Source organism: Miscanthus floridulus, chromosome 2 (assembly GCF_019320115.1).
Source record: "Miscanthus floridulus cultivar M001 chromosome 2, ASM1932011v1, whole genome shotgun sequence".
Taxonomy (NCBI): domain Eukaryota; kingdom Viridiplantae; phylum Streptophyta; class Magnoliopsida; order Poales; family Poaceae; genus Miscanthus; species Miscanthus floridulus.
The window spans coordinates 23,839,541-23,858,283 of record NC_089581.1 but is presented as its reverse complement, the minus strand read 5'-3'; the positions used below and the strand labels follow the sequence as shown (position 1 = coordinate 23,858,283).

The 18,743-nt window shown below is 45.3% G+C and overlaps 1 pseudogene; it reads right to left on the bottom strand.

The window, feature by feature from the left end:
• Positions 1-810: 810 nt before the first annotated feature.
• On the bottom strand, positions 811-17,669 carry LOC136536216 (DEAD-box ATP-dependent RNA helicase 27-like; annotated as a pseudogene).
• Between the last annotated feature and the right edge of the window lie 1,074 nt (positions 17,670-18,743).

The window sequence follows — 18,743 nt, the reverse complement described above, 5'->3', positions numbered from 1 at the left end:
TTCATTCAAGTGGTTTCTGTGTACAAAGTTTTTCTCGTTGGCAGGGTCTTTTTTTTTTGTGGGGGAAAGATAAATTTCATTCAAGCTTAAATACAAAGTATAGAGATGGGGCAAAAATTGTCCCATTCAAAGTTTTCTTCTAGGATGCGTCTAAGATTCACAAGAGAACAAGCAAGAGCTAGGAATGGAAATTGGCAGGGTCTACTTGTTTTTCGCTCGCACTGTACTGATTGGCACTTGGCAGGCCATTCCGCATATGTTTACATGAGTTTGTAGGCGTAGGATGAATTACTGAGCGCAACCAAAGTTCAGAGAACGTATGACCACTGACGAGCCATGATTGCTCAAAGAAAATGACGAGCCATGACATTTAGGCGTAGGATGAATTATTGGGCGCCACCAAAGTTCAGAGAACATATGACGAGCCGTCTTTGGTCTAGGAAGAATACCTTACAATTGTTGGTGTCCTACGTTTTTTTTTGCTGGTCCAGATACGGGTCTTTTTTCTGACGCAAACTTCGTTACAGCCTTACAGGAATCGGAAGATGCAAACTTCGTTACAGGAATCGGAAGAGGAACCGAACAAATCCGGTACTCACCCCATCGGATTGCATTACCGTGACTTTCTGCTACCAAGCTTACCATTACAGAGAGAACCAAACACTGCTTATTAACGGCCTGTTCGCTTGGTCGTAAACGATCGTAAATTTTCAGCTAGAACAGTATTTTTCTTTCACACCAAATCAGCCAGCAGTAATAATCCACGATCGTATACGATCGTTTCAGCCCCAGCCGAACAGGCTGTTAATGTTCGCGATCTAAAAAAAATTAAAATGGGGGCTTCCAGCATCAGATTCCCCTGATGATGTCATTTTAGAATCTTGCAAATTTGCTGCGATCATATCCGCCCATCCTTCCATAGGGGTTTGAAGGGCCAATTCCATGCCTCTGTCCACTGTACCCTTTCCTCATCTTTCGATGTTTTGATGCACTGCTCTCCAGGTTCAGATTCACTTTAGGAGGCTCCTTAAAACAGAATGATGCCGCTACTTTCTGAAATAAAACAATGAATTAGACATATTCAAACATAGTTAGTGAAATGCCAACAATTGGTATTTTTCATCGGTCTTCAGCTACTTTGAAACTTTCAAGGGATAAGCTAGGCTACCACTAAATTTAAGGAAATAACAAATGTGCTTCTACTTGACAACTTAAGATTATGTAAACTTGCAATGAAGCAAAATGCTGAGCCAATAAAATGAACAGAAACCAATAACAGAACATTGAGAAACACAAACATTTACCTTGAGATCAAGCTGATGGATATCAAAAATATCTTTCATAGAGTGAGAGTTGTATGCCAAAAGGTCGGACCTGTAGGCTTCCTTCGCAGACTTGTTTAGAAAGTAATTCCCAGTAACAATATTCTCCTGCTCCAAAACTCACGTTATAATAAAATAGATTGAAACGACGGGATTGAGTTGAGAAAGAAACACTCACAAGTTGTGATAGCGATTTTGGGACATGCTTTTCACTGAACACATATTCAGTCCAGAGAAATTTTGGCTGCCTGCAAGCAAACACTAAATGCGTCACTCCCTCTGTCCAACTATGTAGGGCACTAGAGCTTCCATGTTACTCGTACTGGACTAGTCAAATTGTAAAAAATGCGTAGCATATAAGATTATACAAAATTCATATTTCAAAGTACTTTCACACCACTGACTTTGTATTTAGACATAATGTCAGAAAACGATCACTTTGAGTTAAGAAAATAGTGCTGCATAAACTGATATACATCAGATTTCCTCTTAATAAAGGGAGACAGACATATATCACCGTAACATTAATTACCTGCAGGTGAATGAGCAGCTTTAATTCTTCCGGTAGTAAGAACAGTAATGCACTTCCTTTGCCTTTATCACCTCGGGCAGTACGACCGACTCTGTGAATGTAATCCTACAATTTAAATTCAAATGTCAAACTTAGCAAAATTGACAAATGCATAATTTCTTTAGCATGGTTTGGAAGCACTAACCTTTGGGTCATCTGGAGGATCATATTGCAGAATATAGTCCTAAGCAAGGCACCAGATCCTTACATTAGTAAGGGGATATACCATATACGTAGAAAGGAGTGGTATGAATGGTTTAAACTAACCACATCAGGAATATCAAGCCCACGTGCTGACACGTTAGTGCATAATAAGATGCCCTTTTCTTCCTTCAGGAATCGGAAGAATGTACTAGTTCGTTTCTGCTGCTTCAGTTGCCCATGGATCTCGTAACACTCTATCCCGAGGAAATTAAGAAGTTCTGCATGGAATTTGACTGAGCTACATGATGAAAAGAACACCATGATCTTCACCTTCTGCTCCTCACCCACTTCCCCTCTTAGGACCTTCACCATCTGCTCCTTATGAACTTTCAATCTTAGGAAAGTGTACAAAACAAGAATCCTTTGTTAACTCTTTTGGATCAACTAGGAGTAGATCAGTGGGTATTTTAACTTCCATTCGGTATGAAAGAACTAGAACACATAGATCCAGAGAGAGTGAGAGAGGAGAAAGGGAGAGGTACAGACCATCGGGCTTGGTGGACAAGCTCGAGGAGTCCATGGCGTCGGTGTCACTGGCGGTGTGGCAGCGACGGTGTAGAGGTGGCGGAGTCCCGACGGCGTGGAGCTACGGCGGTCCGGTGGTGCTTCCCGCCACTGGCAGTGCCACCCTCTAGATCGGATTAGGGTTAGGACATGGGGCTGTGGCGGCGGTGAACCTCGTTCTTTGAGCCGTTTGCCCCACCTCCTCTTTATAGACACTGTGCGACGGGGGCCCACTAGCCACTAGATGGCTGGACGTCCCCGATCAGGACGCGGTCAAGGGGTCCGTCTCGACCGTTGGGTCAAGACGGATGAGATCAATTCTAACATTCTCCCCCTTGATCTCAACTCATACTTTAACTTTAAACTTTGACTTTAATCTCTTTCACTTTTATTTGTTCCATCACAGATTAGTGCATAAAGCATGCTTCATCGTCACGGTCAATCGCCAATAGACTTAACAGCTACAATACACGTCTCTGTTCTGAAACAGATTCTTTAACTTTCGGGTCCTTTATTGTCCGGAAATCATAGGCTATACCATAAACCCATGTCGACTGTGTGTTCTCCAAACACACTGGGTGGTAAGCCTTTTGTACGCGGATCCGCAAGCACTTGCTTGTTACTTTTATGTTCAATATTTTCAGTATGATTCCAGACTTTCTCCTTCACAACGTATAACTTTAACGTCAATGTGTTTGGCAGCACACTCGACCCGTTGTTATAGGAGTGAACTTCTTAAATGGTTATTGCTGTTGTATACCATTATCAATTCCGGGTGTAAGTTCTTTTAACCATTTCGCCTATCTTTAGGCCTCATAACAAGCTATACCGTGGGTATGTATCTTTGATGACACCACAACTGTTTCTTTGGAGCTTTTCCACAATAAAACTCCAACTGCGAGTGTTAGCTACTATGTGGGTTTCACTAAATATCTCGCCAAAATTTAACTTTTGTACCCACAACTATTTGAGAGTACTTATTCTTTCTTACTCACCATGAGGCCTATAAATCTTTGCACAATTGCAAAACATTCTCAACTTCATTCCAGTGATCTATATCTGGACTGGACTTCTGCCAAAAACATTCCGAATACATAAACTATGTCAGGGTAAGTTCTTGCTTATAAGCATTCAGTAAGCTTCCAACAACTGAAGCATATAGGACGTTCATTTGATCGATCTCACATTTATTCTTGGAACACTGAAAGTTCTGAAAACTATTACCCTTGACTATAGAAACAGGCGCAGGTTTATTCACATATATACTTTATTTCTTTAGAATCTTCTCTAAATATACACTTGAGATAGTTCTAATACCCCTTTTCCTTTTATCTCGGTAAGTTTCAATTCCTGGAACGAATGATGCTTTACCAAGACCATTCTCATTGAAACTTGAGGACAAGAACTGCTTCTTCTCCAACGGTAGATTAACACCACTACTAGCGAGTAAGGTGCTACCCACATGCAGGATTAGGAAAATAAATTTCCCATGTTTAAACTTTGCATAAATACAATTATCCTCTACATTCTCTTTAAAACCCAAACTTTCTTATTGTACTGTCAAACTTCAAGAACCACTGTCTTGAAGCTTGCTTTAATCCATAAATGGATTTCTTTAGGCAATATCCCTTTATGTTCTTTTTCTTCCACGACAAAACCTTTTGTGTTATGTCATGTAAACTTTTCCATACAAATCCCCTTTGAGGAATGTGTCTTTACATCCTTCTGATGTAACTGTAAATCGTAATATGCCACTAATACCATTATGATTCTAAAAGAATTCTTGCATGCTCATTATAATCTACTCCTTCTCTTTATATAAATCATTTCACCACAAGTGACGCTTTATAGGTTTCCATATTCCCTTTGGATATCTTTCTATATTCCCTTTGGAGTCACCTTTGTCTTGTAGACCCATTATAGCCTACTGTTTTAGCTCCATTAGGAATTTCTTCTAAGTCCCAAACATCGTTGGTATTTATCGATTTCATTTCATGTTCCTTTGCTTCTTGCCATTTAGACGAGTGAACGCCTCTCATGGCTTCTTCAAATGAGGTGGAATCACTCTCTATTTGAATTTCTTTCCTAACTTTTACTTCTTAGTCACCAGAAATATCTGATTTTCTTATTCTTTGAGACTTTCTGGGGTCTCGTGGCACTTCTTTCATATGGGGCTATTATTACTCTTCATTGCTAAAAAAGCAATTGTTCTATAGCCTCCTGTACCACAAGATCCTTGTTTACTTATTCATCTTCTTTAAGTATGTCATACAACATCAATATGTATTAAGCAATTTGCTGCTCTAAAACACTATAGTGGATATGTAATCCCACTTCTATTCAAGCTTTAGGTATCTACATACCATGCTCTCCCAGATTACTCCATCTTCTTTAAAGATGGTGTATCTTTAAATTTCTTATTTTGGGTTTAATCTTTCAAAACTTGAATGGTGCTTTAAGCACCGCCTTAATAACTTTGAGACTCGTCCAGTATGAATACTAGCCGACTATGCTATCTTCCTATCGGAATTGTAAAAGGTCTAGGAATTTAGCTATTTCTTTACTTTAGGGGTATCGTTATTATGACCGTCTTACTCCCTCAACGATCACATTCATCTTTTATAGATCACTTTTACCTTCAATGCATAGTATGCATTGCATTATCTGAAGTATGGAGAAGTATCTTTCTTAATTAATCTTACATTTCTCCCCCTCGAAATATGGTATGAACTTTTCTACCACAATTTCGAAACATTCAGAACTCTTGTGAATGAGGAAACTTTGATTACTTACTTCATCCATATGATTACATCATGCAAACAAAATTTGTATGGGAGTACATTTTCCTCATTACACTTCAAAACTCAACTCAGTCTATTATTAATCGATACTTCTATAAGTCACGTTTGCATATCATTCTTATCTTTTGGTTCACATGCAACTTTCTTTTGTTCTTAAACTCATTGAGTACTTAATGACCATGACACAATCAGAGTATATGGTCAATTCTAGGATAGCATAAGAGCTACCCCAAACTTCTCTCCATGTGCGGAATACACTTAGAGCACATGAGTCATCATATCCTTCTCCCGCCATGCGGGATAAGTACTATGCCAACTTCACCCCGCCATGCGGGTATTTTCTCAAACTTTTCCCACCATGCGGGTACTATCACAACATTTTCCCGCCATGCGAGATAATTCCCTTAAACGGACATAATTACCAGGATTGGCTCGTGTTCAATCATCAAATTCAGAAATAAATCCGAATATTCTTTTAACACACATGTTTAATCCATCTATATGACTTTTACAACTCTCATAAGTGAAACTGAAAATAAGTTCTTCTTCACAGAGAGTACATAAAAGATATTTCTCAATGAAGACTCTCATTGATCTATCTCTTTTCTTGGATCAATATCCTAGAATTCTTTTCTTTTAAAGCCATTCTTTAAAGAGAACACAGTCCCTTAAGCAATGGCATTCTTTCATACATAACTTGCCCTTAGGCATTTCATCATCTGAGTCACAAGTACTCAGCTCATTTCTTTTACTGCTTTCAAGAATGAAAACATAGAGATCTTTTGTCTGAAAAAATATTCAACAATAATGCTCATTAAACTTTAAAATCTTTATGTTCTATTCTATATCACCGTTGGATAGAAATAGAATAAAACATCATTCTTCTACATTAATTCCACATCACCGTTGGGCAGAAATGGAATTAACGTATAGAAACTCAATAACCTTGAAAATATAGAACTGCTCCTCAAAATTAAATTCTCCCGTTGGGTCGAATTTAATTAGAAGACAATCAACTTCATTGCAGCGGAAACATGAAAATACATTTCTCTAGTTTAAGAGCATTCCTTGATCTTTATCTATTCTCTGAAAATTGGTCACTTTGATGCAAAATTCATCAGAGATTTAAACTTTAATCATAAAACTCATAAAAATATAATATCGTTATCATCAACGTTGGTCAGAAAATAACAATACCATAATTTAACTTTAACTATTAACTTACTATTCCTCCAAGTAAAATTTTTTGTTGGTTCCAATTTTAACTGGAGAATCAACTTTTCATCATTTTCTGAATAACTATAACTGCTCTTCAAATTAAATTCTCTCGTTGGTTCGAATTTAATGAGAAGACAACAAACTTTAACTTCGCAGCGAAAAATTGACAAAAATTTCTTTTCTACTTTTCAGAAGCATTTTACTGTACTTTTCTACTCTCTGAAAATTCTAACACGTTGGTGCAATAATTATCAGAGATTTTAAATCACTCTTTGAATGAAATCATCGAAAGTTGTTTCTAAAAATAATAAAATAATTCTCAATCACCACTGTGCATTCGGCCCAACCGAAGATACGGCCCGACTTACTTTTCTTGAATTTTACCCACACGAAAAATTCTCTTTTCTATTTTCTTTTGAGCCAATACATATTTTTTTATTTTCTAGAAAAAAACAAAAAACAAAAAAAAACCAGGCTCATTCTTTTCTTTTCTCGGCCCAAGACAGCAGAAGCTGGCTCGGCCCAACTCAACATTCAGCCCGGCCCCGCTCCCTTGCGCACGCGCACTGCCTGCCTAGGCCGCAACGTGGGCCTAGGCCGGCAAAGTGCCACGGCCGCGCCTCCCGCCTAGGCCGCGATGCAGCCCGCTCAATCTCGGCTGTCCGCGCGCATCCGACGGCCGAGCGCGCGTCTAGGGCGAACAAAACTGCCGGGCCGGCGCTTCCCCCCGTAACCCTAGCTCATTCTCTTCTTCCTTTCCTCTCTCTCCACTGAACGGAGCAGCTGCGGCGGAGGAAAAAAGGTGGCGGTGGCCGCCGGCAACTGCGAGGAGGAGGCGCCGCCGCCTCCGCTGCGAGTCTCCAGCCGGCCAGCCTATCTATCTCCCTCCCTTTCTCCTCTGTTCTAGCCCCGCATCGAGCAAGAGGTAGCCGCCCATGGCGACCGGAGGAGAGATGGCGGCACCACCGTGGGGCCCCTCGCCGGCGCGCGCTCGCCCAAGGCTGAGCGCGCCGCCGTCGAGCGGCTTTGTGGTGGCACCCTTTGCCCTGACCGCACGTGCGCAAAGCCGGCGCCGCCGTTGGGCTTTTTGTCAGCGCGCGCGCTCGCCCATGGCTGAGTGGACCGCTGCCGAGTAGCCTGGCGACGGTAGGCAGTGGTGACGGCGCAGGGGATCCCCAGGTAGGAGAAAACCCCTTACAATCCATCCTTTCTTTCTTGATTCGAGATCACAGTTAGGGTTACGGTTACGGTTACGGTCTGTTCTTTCCCGATCCGATCCGGATCGATCAATCTTTCTCTCTTTTCTTTTCCTGTCCCTGATCTAGATCTACGAACTAGACTGGGGATTCTAGGGTTAGGGTTTGGTGAAATTTTGGGTCGATTTGAATTACCTTCTTCTCCCTTTTCTTTCTATTTCTTTCCCCGAGATCTGGTCGCGGGTTTAGGGTTCAGATCAAGCGGTCTTGAAGCCGAGCCCCTTCCGTCTTCACCCAGTTAGGGTTAGAGACTGTTCTTCTTCTTCGTAGGGTTAGGGTTAGGGTTCGAGTACTTTTCAAAATCGAGACCCATTCTTTCCCCGTTTCTTCACCCGATTAGAGTTTAGGGTTCGATGAACCCTTTGTATTTCTTTTCTTTCGATCCGAATCGGATCTAGCTTGTTCTTTTCTTTTCTTTGCCCAGTGTCGTGATCTACACCTTGCAAATCGGCTCTGATACCATTGGTAACTCTTTTGGATCAGCTAGGAGTAGATCAGTGGGTATTTTGACTTCCATTCGGTATGAAAGAACTAGAACACATGGATCCAGAGAGAGTGAGAGAGGAGAAAGGGAGAGGTACAGACCATCGGGCTTGGTGGACAAGCTCGAGGAGTCCATGGCGTCGGTGTCAGTGGCGGTGTGGCAGCGACGGTGTAGAGGTGGCGGAGTCCCGACGGGGTGGAGCTACGGCGGTCCGGTGGTGCTTCCCGCCGCTGGCAGTGCCACCCTCTGGATCGGATTAGGGTTAGGACAGTGGGGCTGTGGCGGCGGTGAACCTCGTTCTTTGAGCCGTTTGTCCCACCTCCTCTTTATAGGCACTGTGCGACGGGGGCCCACTAGCCACTAGATGGCTGGACGTCCCCGATCAGGAACGCGGTCAAGGGGTCCGTCTCGACCGTTGGGTCAAGACGGATGAGATCAATTCTAACATCATTTTCTCGCTTGGAATGACACAGTAGCCCTGCTGCAAGCCCTCAACCGTAGGCTGCCAGAGCATCAAAGTTATATTTCTCATACCAAATAATCCAGCAAATGTTTTAAAGAGATATGAACAGCTTGTGAAACAGTTGCATACCTTTAATTCAGAATCATCAACTCCAACATAAACAAGTTTCCATTGTCTTTCTTCATTTTTCCCAAATGTAAAATTCACAAAATCTTGAACCTGTGGGATTACAATTTTTAACACATAAGCATTTACACCAACAGGGGAAATTAAGGAAAAGTTTGGATAGGATGAATAACTGACCTTTTGAGTCTGTGTAGCAGAAAAAAGAACAGTTTGTCTATCCTGCATATGATCCATAATAATTCCAGGACAAAACATAGTAGTCTCAGACTCTCAGTAGAAATTTTAATGGCTGCACTATGCACATGAAACGAAATTGCCAGATGGTCACATACCCGAGGGAGGCGTTTAAATATTTGTTTCATATCCTCCGCGAATTTTTTCTCAAGTATCCGATCAGCTTCATCAATTATAAGGCACTGCAACATATGATGGGTTATGCCAGAGAAAAATAGAGGGGGGAGTGGTCAGTCATGATATTCACTGCCTTAACAGCAAATTTTCATGTTTTTCTTTTCCAAGAAATTCAATGCCATTTTCCTGCCAAATAGGGACCCATATTACATGAGACAGTAAACAAGGCTTGGCCTTCTCCATGGGCAGCCCAGCACAAAATTAATTGGTTTTAGTATTCTCTGGGCCGACGTATGAGTGGGCAACAAGATTGATTCCATCCCCGCTCGACAAGATATTTACAATGCAATTATATGTTAATTTAATTGGAAGAACAGAATCAGTTTGGTTTTAAGGATGGTTACGAAGAACAACTTTTAGCTACAAATCCAATACTTGTACCCATTACTGTATCGGTTTTGTTTACAGAATTAACAAATAACATCATATGCAATTCCACTTGACTTTTGTCAAGCACAAATTTGCTGCAACCAATAGCAAACAAAGACGAAACACATAACCGAGCTAATATAACAATACGACTTTATACAAATATAAGCTATTGCCTTTTACAATTTTGCATATACTTGGCATAATGTATGCTGCAATTTGATATATACTCTAATTCAGCATTAATAGGTAGACGGAGTCATGACAAGCATAAGGTAGATGTACACAAAGATTTCATATATAAAACAATCAGGTAGCTGATCATGCAAATAGATAAGCATGAAATTTCTGATTGTATTTTTTTATCTAAATGTGACAATTTAAGTATATGCACTATCTCAACAGAAATAAGGAATTTGGAAAAAAATGATAGTAACCAGAATATCTTTACCTTTAGCTCTTTGTATTTGAAACTACTGGTACTTCGCAGATGGTCCAGAAGCCTGCCCGGTGTGGCAATTAAGACATTGATCCCTTCTGCGAGCTGGTTGGCCTACACTTCTCATGTTAGTGTTAGATAATCTACTGCTACCTTGTGTGAATACAGTAAAGGAAGACGGTGCCGAAAAGCCCCCTGTTGTGATACTGTAGCCGCTGCAGGTGCAGGTGCCGCACGGCTCACCTGCAGCACTGTAGGCACATACAGTGGCCGGAGCAAAGTCAGCCCTGTATGTTATCTAGTTACTGTTACAACATGTGCGCTGTACTAGGACTAGATGGATAGAGTCGTATAAATAGACTACCACGACAACTCAGTAAAGAGAGTTCAAATTTGCTATCTCCTAGACAGGGCTTCAGCCAACATTGGTGTCTTGTATTGTGTGTGCATGCTCTGTTCTCCCTTCTTCTAGCTCTGGCCATAGTGTGTGGGGACGGACAATGCTTGTTTGTGGTCGGCACGGCTAGTGGGTGCTCGGCAACACTAGCGGGTGCTCGGCAAGACCGATGAGTGGTTCACTCATCTAAGCCGGTGATCCTGTGGGCCAACAAGTGGTATCAGAGCCGTACAAGCACCGTCGCAAGACTAACCACCAGTGATGATAGGCGGTTCGGAGATGGGCGACAGCAGTGGCACTGCTGTGGCTGCCCAGCCACGACCGAAGGTCGTTGTTTGCACGGTGCGGGAGGTCAGCGGCACCAGTTGGCTGACGCTGACTCACACCAACTATGGAGAGTGGTCGGTGACCATGAAGGTCAAGCTCAGAGCCCAACGACTCTAGAATGCTGTTGACAAGGGCACCGACAATGAGGAAGATGATATGTCAGTGTTGGAGGCTATCTTCGCTGCTGTACCGGCGGAGTACAGGGAACCATTGGGGCGAAGAGCTCTGCTAAGAAGGCGTGGGAGGCTATTGAGGCGATGCGCGTCGGTTCCGACCGTGCAAAAAAGGCAACGACCCAGCTTCTGAAGCAGGAGTACGCCAACATCAAGTTCAAAGATGGTGAAATGATGGACTTCTCCCTCCACCTGCAGACACTCATCAGCAAGCTGAAGAGCCACGGCGTCACCATCGATGAAGAGGAGGCGGTCTCCAAGTACCTCCACTCCGTACCGGTAAAGTACATCTAGATCGCTTTCTCCATAGAGGTGATGCTGGACTTATCCACCCTCACCATTGAGGATGTGACAGGCCATCTACGGGGGGTGGACGAGCGTCTGGAGCAAGCGACAGCAACGAAGGACAGCGGGAAACTCCTGCTGATAGAAGAGGAGTGGGCTGCTCGGAGGAACTCCGAGAAGGCAGCCTCCTCCAGCCGCGGTGGTGATGGCAAGCGCTGCGGCAAGGCTTCTTCAGAGAAGAAGCAGGTCGACCCCAACGTCTGCCGACATTGTGGGAAGATGGGCCATTGGGCACGGGAGTGCCCCAACCGCAAGCAGGAAAAGAAGGCTCAGGCTCATCTGGCGCAAGCCAATGATGAGGATGAGGCCACTATTCTGATGGCGATGTTTTGTGCACTGCATGACGTCGAGGTCGAGGAGAAGGAAGAGGTGACGATGGTGGAAGGACCTAGAAAGACCCTGAAGACTGTCAACCTCGACGAACCATGTGCCCAAGTTCACCTTAGACGTGTGGGCGCCGACTAGGAGCAGCGGTGGTATCTAGACTCTGGTGCCAGTAACCTCATGATGGGCTCCAATGAATCCTTCTCTGAGCTCGACGACGATGTTATCGGTACGGTGAAGTTTGATGACGGCTCAAGGGTGGATATTCAAGGGCGTGGCACCATTATCTTTAGGTGCCAAAACAGGAAGTACCATGCGCTAATGGATGTATATTTCATCCCGCAGCTACATTCCAGTATCATCAGCATTGGTCAGCTAGATGAGCGCAGTAGCGAGGTATTGATTAAGGATGGAGTCCTTAGGATCAAGGACCAGGAGCAGCAACTTCTTACCAAGGTGAAGAGGTCCCTGAACTGGTTGTACCTACTTGACCTGAAGATAAAGCAGCCAGTGTGCCTAGCGGCAAGGCACTCTGAGGAACCATGGATGTGGCATGCCCAGTTTAGACATCTCAGCTTCGACGCACTTGGTCAGCTGGAGAAGATGGTCCGAGAGCTACCCCACATCAAAGCACGAAGGCAAGCTGTGTGATAGCTGCCTGTTCGAGAAGCAGAGGAGGCTACCTTTTACAAAGGCGGCCAAGTATCGTGCGAAGGACACTCTCGAGCTTGTCCACGGTGACCTCTATGGGCCGATCACGCCTGCTACAAATGGTGGTCGGCGGTACTTCCTCCTACTCATGGTGCTACATGTAGCTGTAACTCCTGACGAGCAAGGATGAAGCGTCAGCGGTGATCAAGAAGTTCAAGACGCGAGCGGAGGCCGAGAGCGACAAGAAGCTCCACGTGCTAAGGACTGATCGCGGTGATGAATTCACTTTAGTGGAGTTCACTGCATACTACGCAGATTAGGGTGTGGGGCAACACCACACCATGCCGTACTCGCCACAACAGAATGGCATGGTGGAGAGGCAGAACCAGACGGTGGTCGGCATGGCCCGATCCATGATGAAGGCCAATGGATGCCGGCAAGGTTCTGGGGTGAGACGGTGACCACGGCGGTGTTCATCATCAACCGATCTCTGACCAAGGCCCTGACGGGCAAGACGTCGTTCAAAGCTTAGTATGGGCGCAAGCCGAGCATGTCCTTTCTCTGAACATTCAGCTGCATCGGCCATGTCAGGAAGACAAAGCTGAACCTCACCAAGTTGGAGGACAGGAGCACACCGATGGTGTTCCTAGGCTACGCAGAGGGTACCAAGGCGTACCGGCTATACGACCCACGTGGAGACAAGGTGCTTGTCTTGCGCGACGTTGTGTTCAATGAGGAGGTGGCTTGGGACTAGAGCAGTCCAAGCATGGGGAAGTTGGCAGCTTCACCAACACCTTCATCGTCGAGCACCTGGTCATCCATGGTGGTGGAGATGCCGGGGAAGAGGTGCCGAGCACTATGGGAGGAGTGCCGAGCACTATGGGAGGAGTGCCGAGCACTCTGACGGTAGAGCAGAGCACTCCTGGGGCAGTGCTGAGCACGCCAGGAGTGGTGCCGGGAGGTTCTGTAGTGGTGGCGACCACTCTAGGATGGGTGCCGAGCACTCCCGTAGCAGAGCCAAGACGTCTTACAGTGGTGTCAACCACTCCAAGACTGAGGCTGGGCACTCCTACAGTGTGGACAAACACTACAGAAGTTATAACGAGCTGTCCAGAAGTAGTGCCGAGCACTACAACCAAGGTGCCGAGCACTCCAGGTGCTATGACGGGCACTTCGGCGGAACAGAGAACTTCATCGACGCCGATCGAGTTCACCTCATCTCCAAGTGACATCACTGAGTTCGTGGACGCCTACCATGAAGGTGAGGAGGTGCGGTTCCACAAGCTGGATGACATCATCGGTGGCACAAGTCCCTTAAGCTTGGCGGGTAGGCTGCTCAATGATGCAGAGCTGCTACTCATCAGTGCTGAGGAACCACCCACGTTCGCGTTGGCCGAGCGCGATGGAAACTAGTGACAGGTGATACTGGAGGAGATGAAGGCGATCGAGGAAAACGAGACTTGGTAGCTCATCGATCCACCTCCAGGATGCCATTCGATCAACATAAAGTGGGTGTACAAGGTCAAGCGGGACGAGCTCGGCGCCATTGTCGAGCACAAGACGCGCCTCATCACCCGAGGCTTTGTTCAGCGCAAGGGCTAAGGCTAGATAACGAGCTGGCTTGGCTCGGCTCGGCTCATTTTGGCTCGTTAAGATAACAAGCTAGCTTGGCTTGGCTCATTATCCTAACGAGCCAGAAAGCCAGCTTGGCTCGAGTCATTAAAAGCTCGAGCTGGCTCGTTAAGCTCGTAAGCCAGGTATAAAAATACATAAAATATAATATTTGCATTTATCTAAAGTTTGAGAATATTAATAATATAAAAGAAATGCATCTAGATCAGTTACTAGTCAATTTATAGGGTCTAGACCAGTTACCAGTCAATTGTAAAGTGCAAGACATGAAGTAATACAAAAACTAATATAAGTTTTGATACTTTTTTCCTGGAAGCTTGGCTCGTTTAGCTCGCGAGCCAGCTCAAGTTGGCTCGTTATAGCTTATGAGCTAAAATCTTGGCTTAGCTCGGCTCGTTATCGTAACGAGCCGAGCCGAGTCGAGCCAGCCACGAGCCGAGCGAGCTAACGAGCTTTGAATTTTTCGTCTAGCCTTAGCGAGGGCATAGACTTCGAGGAGGTCTTTGCGCTAGTAGCGCGCATAGAGTCGGTCTGTTTGCTACTAGCTCTGGCAGCAGCAAAGGACTGGCACATCCATCACTTGGACGTTAAATCAGTCTTCCTCAACAACGAGCTGTCGGAGACGGTCTTCGTCAAGCAATCTCTAGGTTTTGCCATCAAGGGAGAGGAGAATAGGGTACTCAGACTGCACAAGGCGCTCTATGGGCTACGGCAGGCCCTACGAGCATGGAACGCCAAGCTTGACACCACGCTGGGCGAGCTTGGGTTTCAATGGTGCGCAACTGAGCACACGCTCTACATGCAACGACGGAGGAAGGAGGAGCTCATCATCGGCGTGTATGTGGATGACTTAATCATCACCGGTGCACGCACGAAGGACATCAACTACTTCAAGCGAGAGATGGCGGCTCATTTTTGAATGAGCGATCTTGGCGCACTCTCCTACTACCTCGACATCGAGGTGAGATAGGGGAAGGAGGAACTCACGCTCGGTCAGAGTGCGTATGCCTCCAAGCTGTTGGAGAGGAGCGGCATGGCTGAGTGCAAGCCATGCATGACTTCGATGGAGGAATGACTGAAGCTGACGAAGGGCAGCACTGTGGCGAATGTGGATGCGACACTCTATTGGAGCATCGTCGATGGTCTGTGCTACCTAGTCCACATGAGGCCGGACATTGCGTTCGCTGTGGGCTACGTCAGTCGCTTCATGGAGAATCCCAGAGAGGATCACTAGGCTACGGTGAAGTGGCTACTACGCTACATCAAGGGGACGGTGGATCAAGGGATCATCTTTCTAAAGACCGGCGGGAGTAGGCTGCATCTCACTGTGTTCAGCGATGCAGACATGGCGGGAGACATCGACGGACGATGAAGCACCTATGGCGTGCTTGTCTTCCTCGGGTCGGCCCCAATTTCATGGCTATCGCTGAAATAGAAGGTTGTGGCGCTATCTACGTGCGAGGCAGAGTACGTAGCGATGACCACAATGGCATGCCAAGTTGTGTGGTTGCGTCGGCTGCTGGGCGAGCTAACCGGCATGGAAGCTCACCCACCAGCACTAATGGTGGACAACCAGTCCACCATCGCCCTTGTGAAGAATCTGGTTCTACACGACCGGAGTAAACACATCGATGTGAAGTTCCGCTTCCTCAGGGACTGTGTCGATGGAGGGTAGATCATCATCGAGTTCATCAAAACTGATCGACAACTCACGGACATCCTCACCAAGTTGCTCGGACGTCTTTGACTCATGGAGCTAAAGGAGATGATTGGCATGACAGGGGTACAAGGGTTAGCAGTATAATTAGGGGAAGGTTGTTAGATAATCTACTGCTAACTTGTGTGAACACAGCAAGAGAAGGCGGCGCCGAAAGACCCCCTGATGTGATACTATAGCCGTTGCAGGTGTAGGCGCCACACGGCTCACCTGCAGCACTATAGGCACATGCAGTGGCCGGCATAGAGTCAGCCCTATATGTTATCTAGTTACTGTTACAGCATGTGCACTGTACTAGGACTAGATGGATAGAGTTGTATAAATAGACTACCACGACAACTCAGTAAAGAGAGTTCAGATTTACCATCTCTCAGATAGGGCTTCGCCCAACGCTGGTGTCGTGTATTATGTGTGCATGCTCTATTCTCCCTTCTTCTTCTAGCTCTAGCCATAGTGTGTGGGGACGGACAATGCTTATTCGTGGTCGGCACGGCTAGTGGGTGCTCAGCAACACTAGCAGTTGCTCGGCAAGACCGATGAGTGGTTCACTCACCTGAGCCGGTGATCCTGTCGGTCAACAGTTAGTGCCACCAATTACATATCCAAGAGTTTGCGAGTGATACTTCATTAATTCCTTGACAACACTGTGTCTAGCACAAATGAATTGGCGAAACACATAAGGATAGCAAAGTGTCGAGTATGAGCCCCTACCCCTATAGGTGAATAGTCGCAACAACCATCCAACATTCAGATACAATGTAGAAAGCTACCTTTTGAAGCCTCATTTAAAAAAAAGCTACCTTTTGAAGCCTAACAATTTGGTGATAAAATTTGGTAATATATAGCAACGTGAAAAGAAGTTCTCATAGCTTAATCTTCAAATCAAAATACTATAAAAACAAACAACATTGTGTATTTGTGTATTATATCTGCACACATGGCATTATGTTAACAAAGAATAACTTAACCTTAGATCAGTTGACACATCTCATTTTGATCATTTCGCTCATAGCAAATTCTAGAACAGTCATAAAGCATGTAAAATCAATCAAAAGATAATTGTTGTGTCATGCATAAACCTAAATGGCAAGCTCCCTTGTTGGGCAAACCACAACAACTCTAGTTCCATTCCTCAGCAAGAAGTGTGATCTGTGGAGCAATTCAATCGCTAGTATAAGGAAAGCAAGGGTCTTCCCTGAACTAGTCTTTGCTGAACCCATCACATCACTTCCTTCCATCAGATGCGGTATTGATCTAGCTTGAATCTGCAATCATGAAAATTAAACAACCATGCATGCATGCCATTGTTACATTACATCAATACTAAAACCCAGCGGTGAATGCATTGCCATTGCGGTATCGACTCACATAACACAATCATCCACATAATGATAGAAGCATTTGACTACATGCAATTGTGGAGTACTTGGACTTGCACCGAGAAAACATGTATATCTTGCCAAAAAGATGGTGCAATGGTAAAATTTGGTTAGGTGGGAGCATCACCTTGGTGAGGTGGGTGTAGTTCATCTCTCTGATAGCCTTGGCAGTGAGCTCCGAGATGCAGAGCTCTGAGAAAAGCCTATTTGTCAGAATCCCGCCACCCTAGTCCTTCTTCAGCTTTTCTTCCCCATTCTTCTCCTTCCCCATTCCCTCCATCTCTCTGTCCTCCTTCCGCTTCCTCTTTCCCTTCTCTTCCTTCTGCTTCTCCTCCTGGGGTTCATCGCAGGCCGCCCCTAGGCAATTTTGCACGTCCCTGCTGGTCACTGGCTGCCTAGGTAGGGCCACATTAGGTCGAGCCAGCGCATCAAGCGGCGACACCAAGTCAGGCAGAGCAGGCGCTTCTAGCGGGCGGGGCCGCGTCCTCCGGCGTTCATCCATGGGGTCGCTGGCATAGTCGTAGTTGAATGAGCGGACAGAGGACAACGATTGCATGGCAGCGGGCGGCCGGATTTAGTTGCCAGCATTATTTTGCCCCAGGGGCTATCTTGTCTTTTTTAGTACTAGACTAGATGTTTGGAGAAAAATAAGGAAAAAGGAGGGAAAAAGAGAAATGGTGTATAAATCAAGGTGCTTACTTCTTGCGATCGAAAGGGCTAGCGCCTGGATGTTCGGATGCACCTCCCGCGCGTTATCTCGCACCACCCCATCTGGCTTTAGTGCCCCCATGTTCGCATGTCGCACCCACACCCATCTCGCACTCCAACAACCCATCCTACACCTCATGCCCATCCCCAGGCCCCACGTGGGTCTCATTCACCTACCCTGCTTGTGAATGCATGTCGTGAAGGCGTCTGCCAGCCTCAGATGCTCACACAGTGACCCACCTAAAAGCTCTAGTTTGATTTTGGTAAATTGATGAAACCATAAGTGCTAACCTAGTTTATCAAAGTGATTATGAGATAGGTGGCACATTCCAAGTGGTGAAGCAAATGAAGATCATGATATGATGATGATGGTCATGGCATGGTGATGATCATATACTTGGACTTAGAAAAGAGGAAAGAAAAACAAAAAGTTCAAGACAAAGGTGAAATTGATAGAAGCTTTTTGGTTTAGTGATCGAGACACTTAGAGAGTGTGATCATATTTAGGATCGATAGTCGTACTATTAAGAGAGGTGAAACTCATATCAAAATGCGATTATCAAAATGCCACTAGATGCTCTAACTCATTGCATATGCATTTAGGATATAGTGGAGTGCTAACACCCTTGAAAATATTTGTGAAAATATGCTAACACACATGCACAAAGGTGATACACATTATGTTTAGCACTTAGGAGCAAGGGTAAGAAACTTCACCGGTGGAGTGTCTGCCCATAGAGTGCGGGCAGTCCAACGGTGCCACCGTTGCCCTGTATAGAAAAGATAGGTTTTCATATAGTGCACCGGACGCTGACCTCAACTAGACCGGAGCGCCCGGTCAGTGGAAGCAGTGAAGACGTTGGTATCGGTCTTTGATCGGATGCTGGGTCACTTCATGACCAGACACTGATAGGGTGCATCC